This window comes from Populus nigra, chromosome 5 (genome assembly GCF_951802175.1).
Source record: "Populus nigra chromosome 5, ddPopNigr1.1, whole genome shotgun sequence".
NCBI classification, from domain to species: Eukaryota; Viridiplantae; Streptophyta; class Magnoliopsida; order Malpighiales; family Salicaceae; genus Populus; species Populus nigra.
The window spans coordinates 19,182,905-19,195,695 of record NC_084856.1 but is presented as its reverse complement, the minus strand read 5'-3'; positions in this window follow the sequence as shown (position 1 = coordinate 19,195,695).

Below are 12,791 nucleotides of genomic sequence, written 5' to 3'. Positions count from 1 at the left end.
CTGTTGAGGTTTTCCTGCAGCTTTTCGGAGAAATCTGAAGACACCGTAAATCCGGCTGGGAGTGTACTCGTCCCCTTGGATTTATGGCACCTTCATTGTCGATTAATTAGCTAAATGTAGTTAAAATCTATATTTATTTACAGTATGTTTAGAATTATGATAAAAGTTATTTATTATAGTTTTTTTATTTAAAAATACATCATAATAATATTTATATTTTATTTTTAATACCAACACGTCAAAACAATAAAAAAAATAATTTAAAACAAGAAAAAACTTCAAAAAAATTGAAAAGCACAGTCATTCCCTTAGAAGTTTTGTTTTAGTCAATTATGCCTATATTGAACAAATTGAGTTCGGATTAGTCCAATTAATGGTTTGTGGGAAATTATAAGAGAAATTGATTTCAAATATTAATGCACAGAATTGACGCGGACTAATAACAAATTAACAACCATTATCAATTAGCCTTGATTGACAAAAAAAAAAAAAAACAGAGACACGGAGTTTAATTTGTAGGCAGTGATCCACATAGATTCTGTTTTTGATTGACGTGCTTTTTAAAAATGTTTTTAGTTTAAGAAGATATTAAGTTAATATATTTTTTAATGTTCAGCATATCCCTATATTAGTAGCATTCACGGACTCACATTTTCATTGCTTCAAAGATTTGTCTCGCTGCCTAGCTTCTGCTTCTAATCTTGGGATTGATTTCGAGGGGAGGTTTTGACAGAAGTTTTATTATGATTTTTATAAAGATGATTTGCGTAATGAAAGAAAGGGTAGTCGCTGAAGTTGTGGGGTCTTATGATAGCTGGCTGCCTTGTGAAAACGTTGAAATTCATGGCAGGCTAGAAAAGCTCGATCCCCGACATTACTGAAAGGACAAAGCCACAACTTTTGGCCATTTGCCAGAATCGACTGATGGGTATTTACTAACACATCATGTGATAAGTGAGTATTATCTACACTAATAATCACCCTTGTTTCTACCCTGTCTCTGAAAAACTTTCTTCTATAGATCATGATTTCCACACTGAACAGCTCCATTCTTGGAAGTATTGGCCTTAAATTCCTTGTTATCATGCACTCAAATTTATGCTGCATGACCATGGCGTTCCGTAGATGTTCTTTTAAAGTATTGAATTGATATGACTTCTGCATTTTTAATATTCGTGTTATGTCAAGATATCTGAAAACATCTTGAAGATTATCAATTTTTTAATAATTGCCTCTCCATCAGCAATGCTAAATGCTTGAACGATTCGTAAATTAATCAATCGGCTGCGTGACTAAAATGTGCCTGCCAACTCGTGTGGAATTAATTGTCGTTGTGGGCTAGCTAATCAGACAGACGCCCGGTTCATGCAAGGAAAAAAGGTCAAGATTCAGGCAGAAGAAGATTTCAGAATCCATGGTTTCGCTTCAATATTGGAAGCGTTGCAAATTTGCAGCCTTAACTTTTTTTCCACTTAAGTTAGGTCTAGAACTGTATTTGATAGCTGACTAATCACAAGTACACTGAATGATTGATTTGAGTCGCGAGTATTTTGCTAGCTCATCAGAGAAACTAATGATCATGCATAGAACAATCTTTATATTGCTTCCTTTCAAAGTGTTAATGATGAGCTAAATCCAGAAGCTAAGCTAATGTGCTGATATATTCTCCTATACTCATCATATTAGCCATACAAAAATGATGAGTTGATGAACACCCTTAATTGTTCTTGTGGGACTTTGAACTATGTCAGCAACACCAATGAATATGTTCACACTCTCTGACCTGAAAAATCAATCCCGTGCCTAATTACAGCTCAACTCTTATCCTCTTCAACTCGGCTTGAGTTCCACAAATTAATGATGATGCAGTTTTTCAGTCAAATTGAAGAGGTAGGTGGATGTAATGGATCATTAGCCAAATTCAAAATGTCGCAAAACTACAATTGAGATCTTCAATCACTAGAAATTTGATAAATTTAAATAAAAATACTGACAAAAATTTTTATTTTGTAAATTATGGTAAATTTTATCAACAGAATTATTCATTGTTATATCTTTCAGTAAACACTGACGGGAACATTTATCGGTATATATCGAGGGAATTGTAGCGAGAAAAGAAGGAATAAAAAAAGCTATAAAAGTACGATGACATGTAATTTTTACCAATAGTTTTATCAATGGAATAAACCTGATGGTAAAGTTCGTCCATAAATATACCGACAAAAATAATCCCGTGATATATACCGATGGAATTACAAACAATATTACAGTGAAATTCAAAAGGGCAAATCATACGGTGATGTGACAATTTTTACCAAGTGAATGATGAATTGAATTGAATGATATTTTGAGCTTCATCAGGTCTATTCACAAGTCGACGAAGATGATGATAGCGATGAAATCAACATAGAAAATTGCATTGGAGATGAGAAAAAGTCAATTGACGAAGAAGAAGATAATTCTGATTAATTTGCACAACACGAATTTATAATTCACTTCAATGTAATAACAATGATGTTAATATATTATTGAATGACAATGAAATATTTGTTTTATTATTGTGATGTGAATTGGTGTTATTGTGTTATGTGTGCATTCAACTGTGAATTTAAGTCTTTGCAGGATAGATAGATAGGGAATACAGATACAATCTGACATCAAACACTGTTTTACACCGATGGAAATACAGATGGACTGTGCCTGTATATATATTTTAGAGGTGAAGAGAAATGTTCGCCTTCTTCCTGGCACTGTTCATAATGTAAATTACATACAGAAATACTGATAGACTGTGTCCATCGGTATATTCCAAAGGAGAAAAGAAATGTTCCCCTTCTCACTGATATTGTTCATAGTGTAAATTACAAATGAAAATATCGACGGATTGTATCCATTGGTATATTCAAGAGGCGAAGGGAATTGTTCTCATTCTCCCTATCATTGTTCACTTCTCAATGCGGTGATAATTAATGTTTTTTTACTAACATAATCACTAACAGAATGAGAATTCGAATACATTAACAGTTAATTCCTTTTCTAACTATGATACACGTTCCTCGATGAAATGTGAATTCCAAGGCGTTGGTAATTAATGTTCTTTCTGATTATTGACTATTCACTCTTTTACCTACAGAATAAAAAGTAGTTGGTAATATTTGGAGGGTTTCGTGCGAATTAAACATTTTATTTTGACTTCATAAACGGAATCATCAACTGAAGTTTTAAAGATATTAATATTCAATATTCCATTGGGAATTTCGACAATAAAACCTAATATAAAAGACTACGAGCACAACAAATAGAGCTTCATCTTCTCCATTCATCTTCTTTCATTCTCTCTCTATTCTTCTCTTTTCCTCCTCAATCTTATTTTTGTTCACGACCCGAGTTGAAATCAAGCATCATCTTCTCTTCTCATCCTATAGCATGTTGTCTTTCTTCATTTTTCTCCTTATTTTTCTATTTTTCCAGTGTTTTAATAATCCATTTTCATTTATTTTGTTTTTTTTAATTCTCAACCGACACTAAGCACTCTATAAAGGCAAGAATTTTTCATTCTTTTTTCTTCTTTATTTGTGTTTTTTTTTTTTGCATTATTTTTGTTTTTTTTGTCATTATTTTTGTTCAATTTTAGTTATTATTGTAATAATTTTGTTGAATTTTAGTTTTTTTTTTCAATTTTGTTGTTCAATTTCAATTAAATGTGTAAGATTAATTTTAATTATTATTTTGTATTTTTTAGAAATTTAGGATTAAATATATTACCACTTAGAAAATGAGAATTCTGTGCAAAATTGAATTATTCTAATTTGTTGGAAAAAAAAATTGAATAAAATCAATTGGTTTGTGGCATATATATTGTGTATTTGAAGGTTAAAAAATGTTGGGTGGCCTCCCGTATAAGGGAGACGCTACCTTTTAAAAAAAAAACAGAACTCGTTTAATTTTTTTTGGTTAATTTGTAAAGATGTCATAGGGAAAGTCTATTGCACGTAATAATGACATGATCCCTGCTTGTTCTTCTATAAGCGATGTTGACGACCACGAGTCATTAGGTGTCAACCAAGAACAAGCACATCCATCGACTCACGATGTTGAGTCATTGAGGGGGTCCATTCACAACAGGATCCATTTACCCACAAGTACCAAGCTCAGTGGAAGGATAACCTTTCAATGTAATAATGATTTTTCTGGTTTCACAATGACATGTTTAATAATTATTTTAAAAATAATTTTATTTAACGAATGCAATTTTAGGTTTACAAACATTAAGGTTGCAAGAACAATAACATCGGCCTTTAAATCATCGATGTAAATTTCATTGTTTCAATGGAGTTAAGTTTTCAGACATCCTGAATGAAAACCGCATATCAATGCATGGTTTTCAAGGTTTAAAGTTAGTATTAACTTAGATATATTTTTATTATGTTAATTTGGTTAGTTTATTGAAATTACTAAACTTTTCCTTTTATAAATTTTTAATGCGAGGAAAAATTTGAAAGGGAGAAAGATGATGATAATATTGCGATGAGGGTTTGAAAGAATTACATTGTAATTAGGTAAGATCAAAATCAAGATAATTTTTTTTATTCCGTATATTAAAATTTTATTTTTCATTTACTCAAATAATTTATTGGTAAGTTATAGGTTGCGTGATTTTTCTAATGAGACGTAAAAGAAAGCAAAAAAATATGTGAGAGAAAGCAAGCTTCTAGCCTAGAATGATGTGGTGGTTTGGAAGGATTTCAGATCGCCATATATCTCAGAGGATGCATGATTTGTTAGTTTTTATAAACATATTTAACTGACAACATTTTTATCTTGTAAGCTACAATTCATGGACGCAAGCCAAGCCTGATAGAAATTTTTGTTGAAACACATGTACGAAGTGATGACCGTCAAAAAAGGGTGCAACAGTTCGTGGATAGCCGAACTCGACACTTTGTGGTATGTTGTTTTTCAACCATTTTTTTTATTAAGTTATAATTTCCTTCAATTTGATGAATTTATTTTTTGTTTCTAGGAAACACACAACAACCGTTTGAAGGAGACATACGAGGACAATTCTTCGACCCATCTGGATTTGTGGTTGAAGACAAGATTATTTGGGGGGCCCGATAGAAATTAAGTGTATGAATTCTCTAACACTACGCCAAGAACTTGTGGACGACCTGTAATGTTTTGACCGTTGGGTGCTTGGAATCGGTAAACCCCTGAGTTCGAGGCAATGTTAAACCGACGAGTACATGATCGGACAACTCATCTCAATGAAAAATATGAACGACTCACTGCGGATTATGAAGAACTCTGTCAAATAGTTATGTAGATAAGATCACACATGGATGATCCATGTGCTCCTCCTTATTGGACCCACAGTCCTGGCGATGACCAATCTTCTTCCCCTCCTTCTCCAAAGCCACCTCTGTTTTAGATTTATTTCTCCTCCTCTAGCGCAACCTCTATTTTAGATTTATTGTATTTGAAAGTACAAATGTTTAAATTTGTAATAAATATTTAATTTTTATATTATTTAAATTTCATTTTATATTTTATTTTTATTTGATTTTAAAAACAATTTTTCCACTTCTATTCAATATATTTTTTTAAAAAAAAATTATTTATTATTGACAGGGTTACCGATGTAAAACCTCGGTCGGTATATTTCAGAGAGTTGAAAAATAATTACTACAAATATCACTATTATTGTTAACTCTCTGTTAAAATAATTATAGATGATACTTCTTCGGTAAGTGTTATATTTACCAATAGATATATCAAAAAACAAATAAAAACACCAATGAAATTACATATATTATTTTGTTGGTTATATGGTAAACAACGCGAGGGAAATATCAACAAAATAAAGTTGGTAATTTTTTTTTTTCATGTTTTATCTATCTATAAATATATTGTTAAATTTATAATTAATGACCTCACCGACAAATTTTTTATCAATGCACTGCTTTTGTTAATGAAATTGTTGGTAAATAATTGCAGATGAACTGTGTGTATAAATCAAATGAAAATTTCTGTCGGTGAAACAGTAAACTGATAGGGAAGATCCAAAGCTGACAATTACTCTGATTTGAAGTAATTTAAATTAGCCATTTTCCATCGATAATGCAACGGTGATGGCACGGACAAAGATCTTTGAAAGGCGACGGATGTACATCAAGGAGTTTCTGAGAAACCTGGAAATGATTCAGGAAAATGGGTGCTTGAAGGTCTTCGTTGACAATCATTTCAGCTTTGATTACAGAACACAAAAGGTGGTACGTCCATTTTCACTTGAGAGGCTTTTGCTAGCAAGATTATCAATATTCTGAAGCGATCGTGTTTGTCCGGATTTACGCGTGGAACTCATGCATCTTCACATCATATTTCAAGGACAGAACTTTTTCTAATATTCTCTCTCACTAGAGTGTTTGGTGCCTTGTTGGGTGACGTGTTACATGTGTGTTTTTTAAGTATTTTTTTTATTTTTTTTTAATATTAATATATCAAAATTGTTGTAATTCATTCTTTTTACCTTTATTTTTTATATATTTCAAGATTAAATATCTTAATTGAATTAAATTTAAAGATTTAAAAACCAAGAACTGCAATGAAAAGGATTAAATATTAAAGGCACCAGTTGGTTATTTTCATAATTTTATTTTAATCCCATTGCTTTTAGTCCAACCAATTCAGTCCAATAATCTCAATTAAGTCCAGTTGAGTTAAATTAATTCAATTCAACCCATTTAAATCATGTTTTTGGTCCAATTTAGTCCAGAATCCAAATTAAACCTCAAATCCAAGCAAATTAAACCCAGATTCTAATCTCACAATTTCAGCTCCTCAATCCCTCAAGTTCAGCCAACATCCTCAATCAAATCTCCAGGAATCAAGTCCCCAAAACCATTCAATACTGCATTAACTCTAGATTTTCTCTCCTTAAAAAAGAATGAACACTGAGGAATTAAAGGGGGGTGGACACAACCTCCACGAAGAACATAGAGCCTCACAAAAAACCCACCATACACAGCCTTTATCTTCCCTCTGATTGTCGGCCAAATCAAGATTTTTCAAACCAAAATGCAAAAACACCATCAACAATCCCTCTCCCTTAATTCATCTCCAGACTGTCTCAACCACAGACCCATCTATCCCATCATAGAAACCCATTACAAACCCGAACCACAACCAGCCCTGGTTCCAAATCAACCACTGCCCGTAACAGCCCCTGACACCAACACAGCCTATCATCACTAAAAAACATAAGACAGGGCCTCTGATTCTGAAAAAACACAACACTGAGGGGAATTATAATGGAACACCAACCTTTGATTCTAGAGAACTAGACCAAGCATCGATTACCCTATAACCCAATAACCACCCTTTTCCATTAACCCTAGACCAACACCTCCTCTATTGCCATTACCACCACAAAATCATCCCTTAGCCAAGGAACAGAGCCTTCACCACTACAGCCCCTCTCATTGTAATAGCTACCTCAGTCTCCTCCTTCCTCACCAGAAAACTTTAAACCCAACAACCATGACCGTCCTGAGTCCTGACCCAACCAATCTCCCACCCATAATCAAGCTTCATTACACCCCGAGATCGACCCAGTAACACCCCTCAAGTCACGACCCAGTAACCATCGATCATACCCTTCTCTTCCCTCTGTGCCACTTCACCTCCACACAAACACCACACTGCCCAACCCTTTTTCTCTCCTTTACCAGACCACCACAATATTTTCACCCTCACCAACAATCCAAAACAGCCTTCATCCCCATCTACAGACCCGAACCATTACAACCCATAACAGCCCCTGACACTAACACAGCCTATCATCACTAAAAAACCGAAGACGCCCTCTGATTCTGAAAAAACACAACACTGAGGGGAATGATAATGGAACACCAACCTTTGAGTGACCCAAGCATTACTCCACAGCCACCAGCCACCGAGAAACAACCCCAAAACCATCACTGAACAACGCCTCCATCTTCCTCTTCAGTGACCCAGCAATACACAACCATCACGAGCGAACATCCTGTGACCAACAGTCTTACTCCACCACGGGTTTCCAGACGTCTTCCCATCGCCGATAGCCTTTCATCCACCACGACGACCACCAGTGACATTACCACCACCCCTCTAAAAAGGAGGAAGAAAAAACCTCAGCCCCTCTCTTGATTCATCAAACCGATTTGTTCTTGTTTTTTGCGTGCAAGTTTTTAATAGGCACGTGACGGACACGCACACTCCAATCCAGAGGGGTCAGCTGGTCAGTGCATGAGTCACACGTGCTACACATGGTCCAATCATTTTTCTTGCCGCTCTGCAGTGTTTTCCCACCACAACGTCGATTTCGAACCTTTTATTGACGTGTAAATTTCATGTATATTTTTTATTTTTTTTACCAGCGACATTCTCGTAAAAAAATGAATTAAGTGTAAAGAAAAAATATTAACATAAAAAACAACGGGCCAGAGCTCAAAGAATGCGATGCATATAATGCACTGTATAGCTTCACAAATCTTCATGTCTCGTGTACTGAACGAGACAGGATTCATTTTATGCGGATGTCGGTCTAGACATGCATCGACTTTCTTTTTGACTTTTGACAAGATGAACTTCGGTAATTGGTTGTGGATTTGTAGCTCTTGGCTGGATCCGTTCCAGATTGGTGCTCTAGTGCGTACCATGCATATCCAGTGTTCGGAAGCATTCATTGTTAATCATTGGTAGTTAATCAGGCACCTAAGCTTTTCCTTCTTGCTTCATGGGGCCACTTTGCCTAGGCCGAGCTAGCCAGCAAACGATTTCACTTGAATACATATTGGTGATTTGGTACTGCGCCTTCGTCATTTTCTTTAAGAAAAAACCCTGAAAATCTTGCAAGAAAAAGAGAATGTTCTACTGTTATGGGTCATGAAGTGAGCGAAAAGAGAGAGAATGTATACGCAATCATTCACGTTATGTATAGTGTACTCTTACATGTTTGTTATCATCAACTTAGCAAAAAGAGTTGAGACAAAAGTAATTTCACAGGAAAAGAGACGAAACAAAGGCTCTCTCTTAAATTATTGCTCTCGAGCTTCCCATAAGAGCGCGATATGCAAGTAAAACAGAGAGAACTGATGTCGATGAGAGCGTAAGCGAGCCATCAGATTGGTGAGACTCGCTTATAAATCTCAGATCCCGACAACCATCATACTTTTTGATGAACCTGTTCAGAACAGGGTTTTTGGCGTGGCACTGTTTGGAAAAAAATAATTTGCTAATGCAGCATCACCATGCCACTACTTTGTTTCGTAAATCGTGGATATTTCCGTTGTCATTTTGCCAAACCTGTACTAACTTGCTAGTTCCTAAGAGGATTTCCATGTTGGTGTTAGCAAAATGGGGGGTGTAGAAGTGTCTCACATGAGCAGAAAGGTGTCATATAGATTTTGAATTTTGAACCTGTACCTACATACACCCCATGTTACGTAATAATACCACTATTTCTCATACTTATGGCTACATACGTGTTAATTCCCCAAAACAAATAAATCCTCTAATCCTTAAGGACTGAAAACTTTATGAAACTCATACGGCATGCACCATCAAATATTGTGATTCTGATTTCTATGATTAAAAAACGCTTACTTTTCTGTGGTTATTTCTGGTTTCCTGCTTGTTTTTTGTTCGTTTTTCTGGAAATTGCTCCTTAATTATTTGAAGACAGATTCACATCCTCTCGTTAATCTAGAATATATGATGATCAGGGACTTCCTTCTTCAGGATTGGCTGGTCAATTATTAATGTTGAGGACATGTACAAAATGACCAGCTAGGGATGCGCATACATTAATTTAGCTAGTGAGCAATACTGCAATTACAGGGAACAAGAGATTGGATAAATTTAGCTAGTGAGCACTATTGCAATTACATTGATAACACCAGATAACAGTTAATAAATTATTTTAAATCCAAATGATTAACCTTTTTCTCAATCTTCTATTTTTTTTTATCAAGTATTTTAAATTGATTCTTCTTTTACATGTTAATCTGTATGCATGCTTCATCTTTTTGTAAATTAAAACCAAATCATAAGAGTAAAAAGAAGCTATACATGCAACAAGATGCAGTACAAGCTCTGTTAGCTGGCAACCTAATGGAGAGACATAAAAAAGTGATTGCTAGCAAAGATATGCATTATTCAGCAGCTGCCCACCTTCGGTGCTCGCTAGCTTCATGATTTGGAAAGGATCACTAGACAAACTTCGGTGTATGGCCATGCATGCAACATGTTAGCTAGCAACCTAATCGAGAGACATAAAAAAGTAATATGTCTTTTGATGAAGACGATCGATGGCTCGAATAACAATTTGACAAATTCTGCTTTATCGACGAGCACCAAAAATATCAGCAGCTGCTTTATTTACACAATTGTGCTGCTGCAATATATACCTAATTGATGAAGAAATTAGCAATCTAGAAAATAACAATCATATATAAGTGTAATTTAGCCGTGAGTGTACAAAATCCTAAACTGGTCTGCTAAGAATCTGAGTATATATTTTGTGGTGAACCTAAATTTTTTTCCATCAAGAGAGATTTCAGTGTCGTGTGATGGCAGCAAAGATGTCGGTAAAAAGTTGCATTATATTCAAAGGTTAATTGATGGTGTATCAAATTTAAAACGTTGACCTAAAATTTTATAGAGATGAAGAGAAATTCATAGTAACCATCAATAGAAAACTACTACAGTCATAGAATCTAGCTTTCCTGGATATGTACCGTGACTCCGATATATATATATATATATATATATATATATATATATATATATATATATATATATATATAGAGAGAGAGAGAGAGAGAGAGAGAGAGAGAGGTGTGCTGCGAGTGGGGCTGGCCCCCGCAAAAAAAATCTTTTTCCTCCATTCTGCTTGAATAATTTTAATTTTAGCTCTAAAACTAATAAATTTTAATTCTTGGCTCATCTAGAAAACAAATTTCTAATTTGACCCCTCAAATAAAATCTCCTGCTTCCGCCCCTCTGTGATATTTGTCTTGGAAATTTATAGGATTTGTTTTTTGTTCATGGAATTGGATCGTATGCGAAACTATAAGTAAGACTAAGATTTTAGAATTATTACTTGAACATTAATTATACAGCTTGAAAATCAAAACTAAAATTTTAGTTCATTCTAATTAGTACGTAGCGATGCAAAAGTACTACTTTCACTTGTTAGGAATAATAAACCAATTAAAGATTATTAATTAGGAATTCTCAGTGCATTGTTTCACCAGTCACATAAATGCAATTATACCTATGCATAATAATAATGATAAATTCCACTTTTATTTGAGTGGAAAAACTATAATTTCCCATGTCCCATATTTGAAGAAGATTAATTATGTTCAGCTTGAATACGATAAAAAATATATAAAAAAAATTAATGGAGCAACATGAAACATGCAAGAAATATTCCTTTTGAGTTGCAAGGACAAAAGACTATTGCATTCTAAACAGGCGTCTTTTAAAATTTAATTTTTTTTTATTTTAAATTAAAATTTTTAGTGTTTTTGTACTGATATCAAAAATAATTTTAAAAAAATTAAAAAATTAATTTTTTTAATATATTTTCAAGTAAAAAAAACTAAAACTACACTTTTAAACAATTGAATAATAATTAATTTAGTGTTTCACAAGTAATTTAATTGTAAACCAGGGCTATCTCTAAGGCTTGGGGTGTTACGTATATCAATCAGATCCAACCTTATCCTGGCGTGGAAACTAAGTTCTACTCAGGAAAAAGTGCACCTTTCGAGAGGATGGGAGCCATAATTTCTTGAACTGTAAGAGCCACCTCTGAAATTCTACATTGCCTGTGATGTAACACACTTGAGAGGGGAAGAATACGATGTTATATATCCCACAAATAAAAATTAAAAGATAAAATAAAAAATTAAAGCAGGAAGTTATATATATATATATATATATATATATATATATATATATATATATATATATATATATATTGTGTTGTGGGGGTGCTCTTTGAATATTTTTATTTAATTATATGAAAATAAGAATGAGTTTTGTAAGAGAAGTAATGATTTAAATTTCATAGAAAAAATAATATAATTTTTTAGTATAAATTCTCCCTTCTTTATTAAAGTATTTTTTACAAAAGATATATGTTTTTAGCCATGTTGTATATGGCATAAAAGCTAAAATAAATTTTAAAAAAATCTAAAAAATCAACAATTTGAAATAATTATAAAAATATCACTTTAATCAAAAACTCATTTCTCTAATTAATGCATTCCTTTTGTTGTTCTTCTTTTTTTTTCACAAAACATGTCTCTTTGACGGAAGTGTTATTGAACATGAAATCTACTTTCATTAAGTTCCACTTTTAAAGCCGAATCTAAAAACATCAAAATTGAAGTTATTGTGGCTAGAACCCACCCACTCGAGAGCTTTTTCTTCTTAATTTTTTTGGTGACTTTCTTTTTTTCTTCTCAATCTCTAGGAACTACAACATAAAAATAAAATTTAGGATCAAAATATAAAATTTAAAATAACAGGAAAAAAATATAAAACTATTAAAAAATAAAAGACTAAAGTATAGTTCTACACTCATTTTGAACAGTAGATATGGGGAAAAGATTGTTACTTTTGGTCCTTGTTTTTTTTTAATTTCTTTTACAATAACTAAAAATTATATTTTATAAAATTTACCTATTAATTAATGTTGGAACAATCTTCAGCAACTCAGACATGTAATAGCATATAAA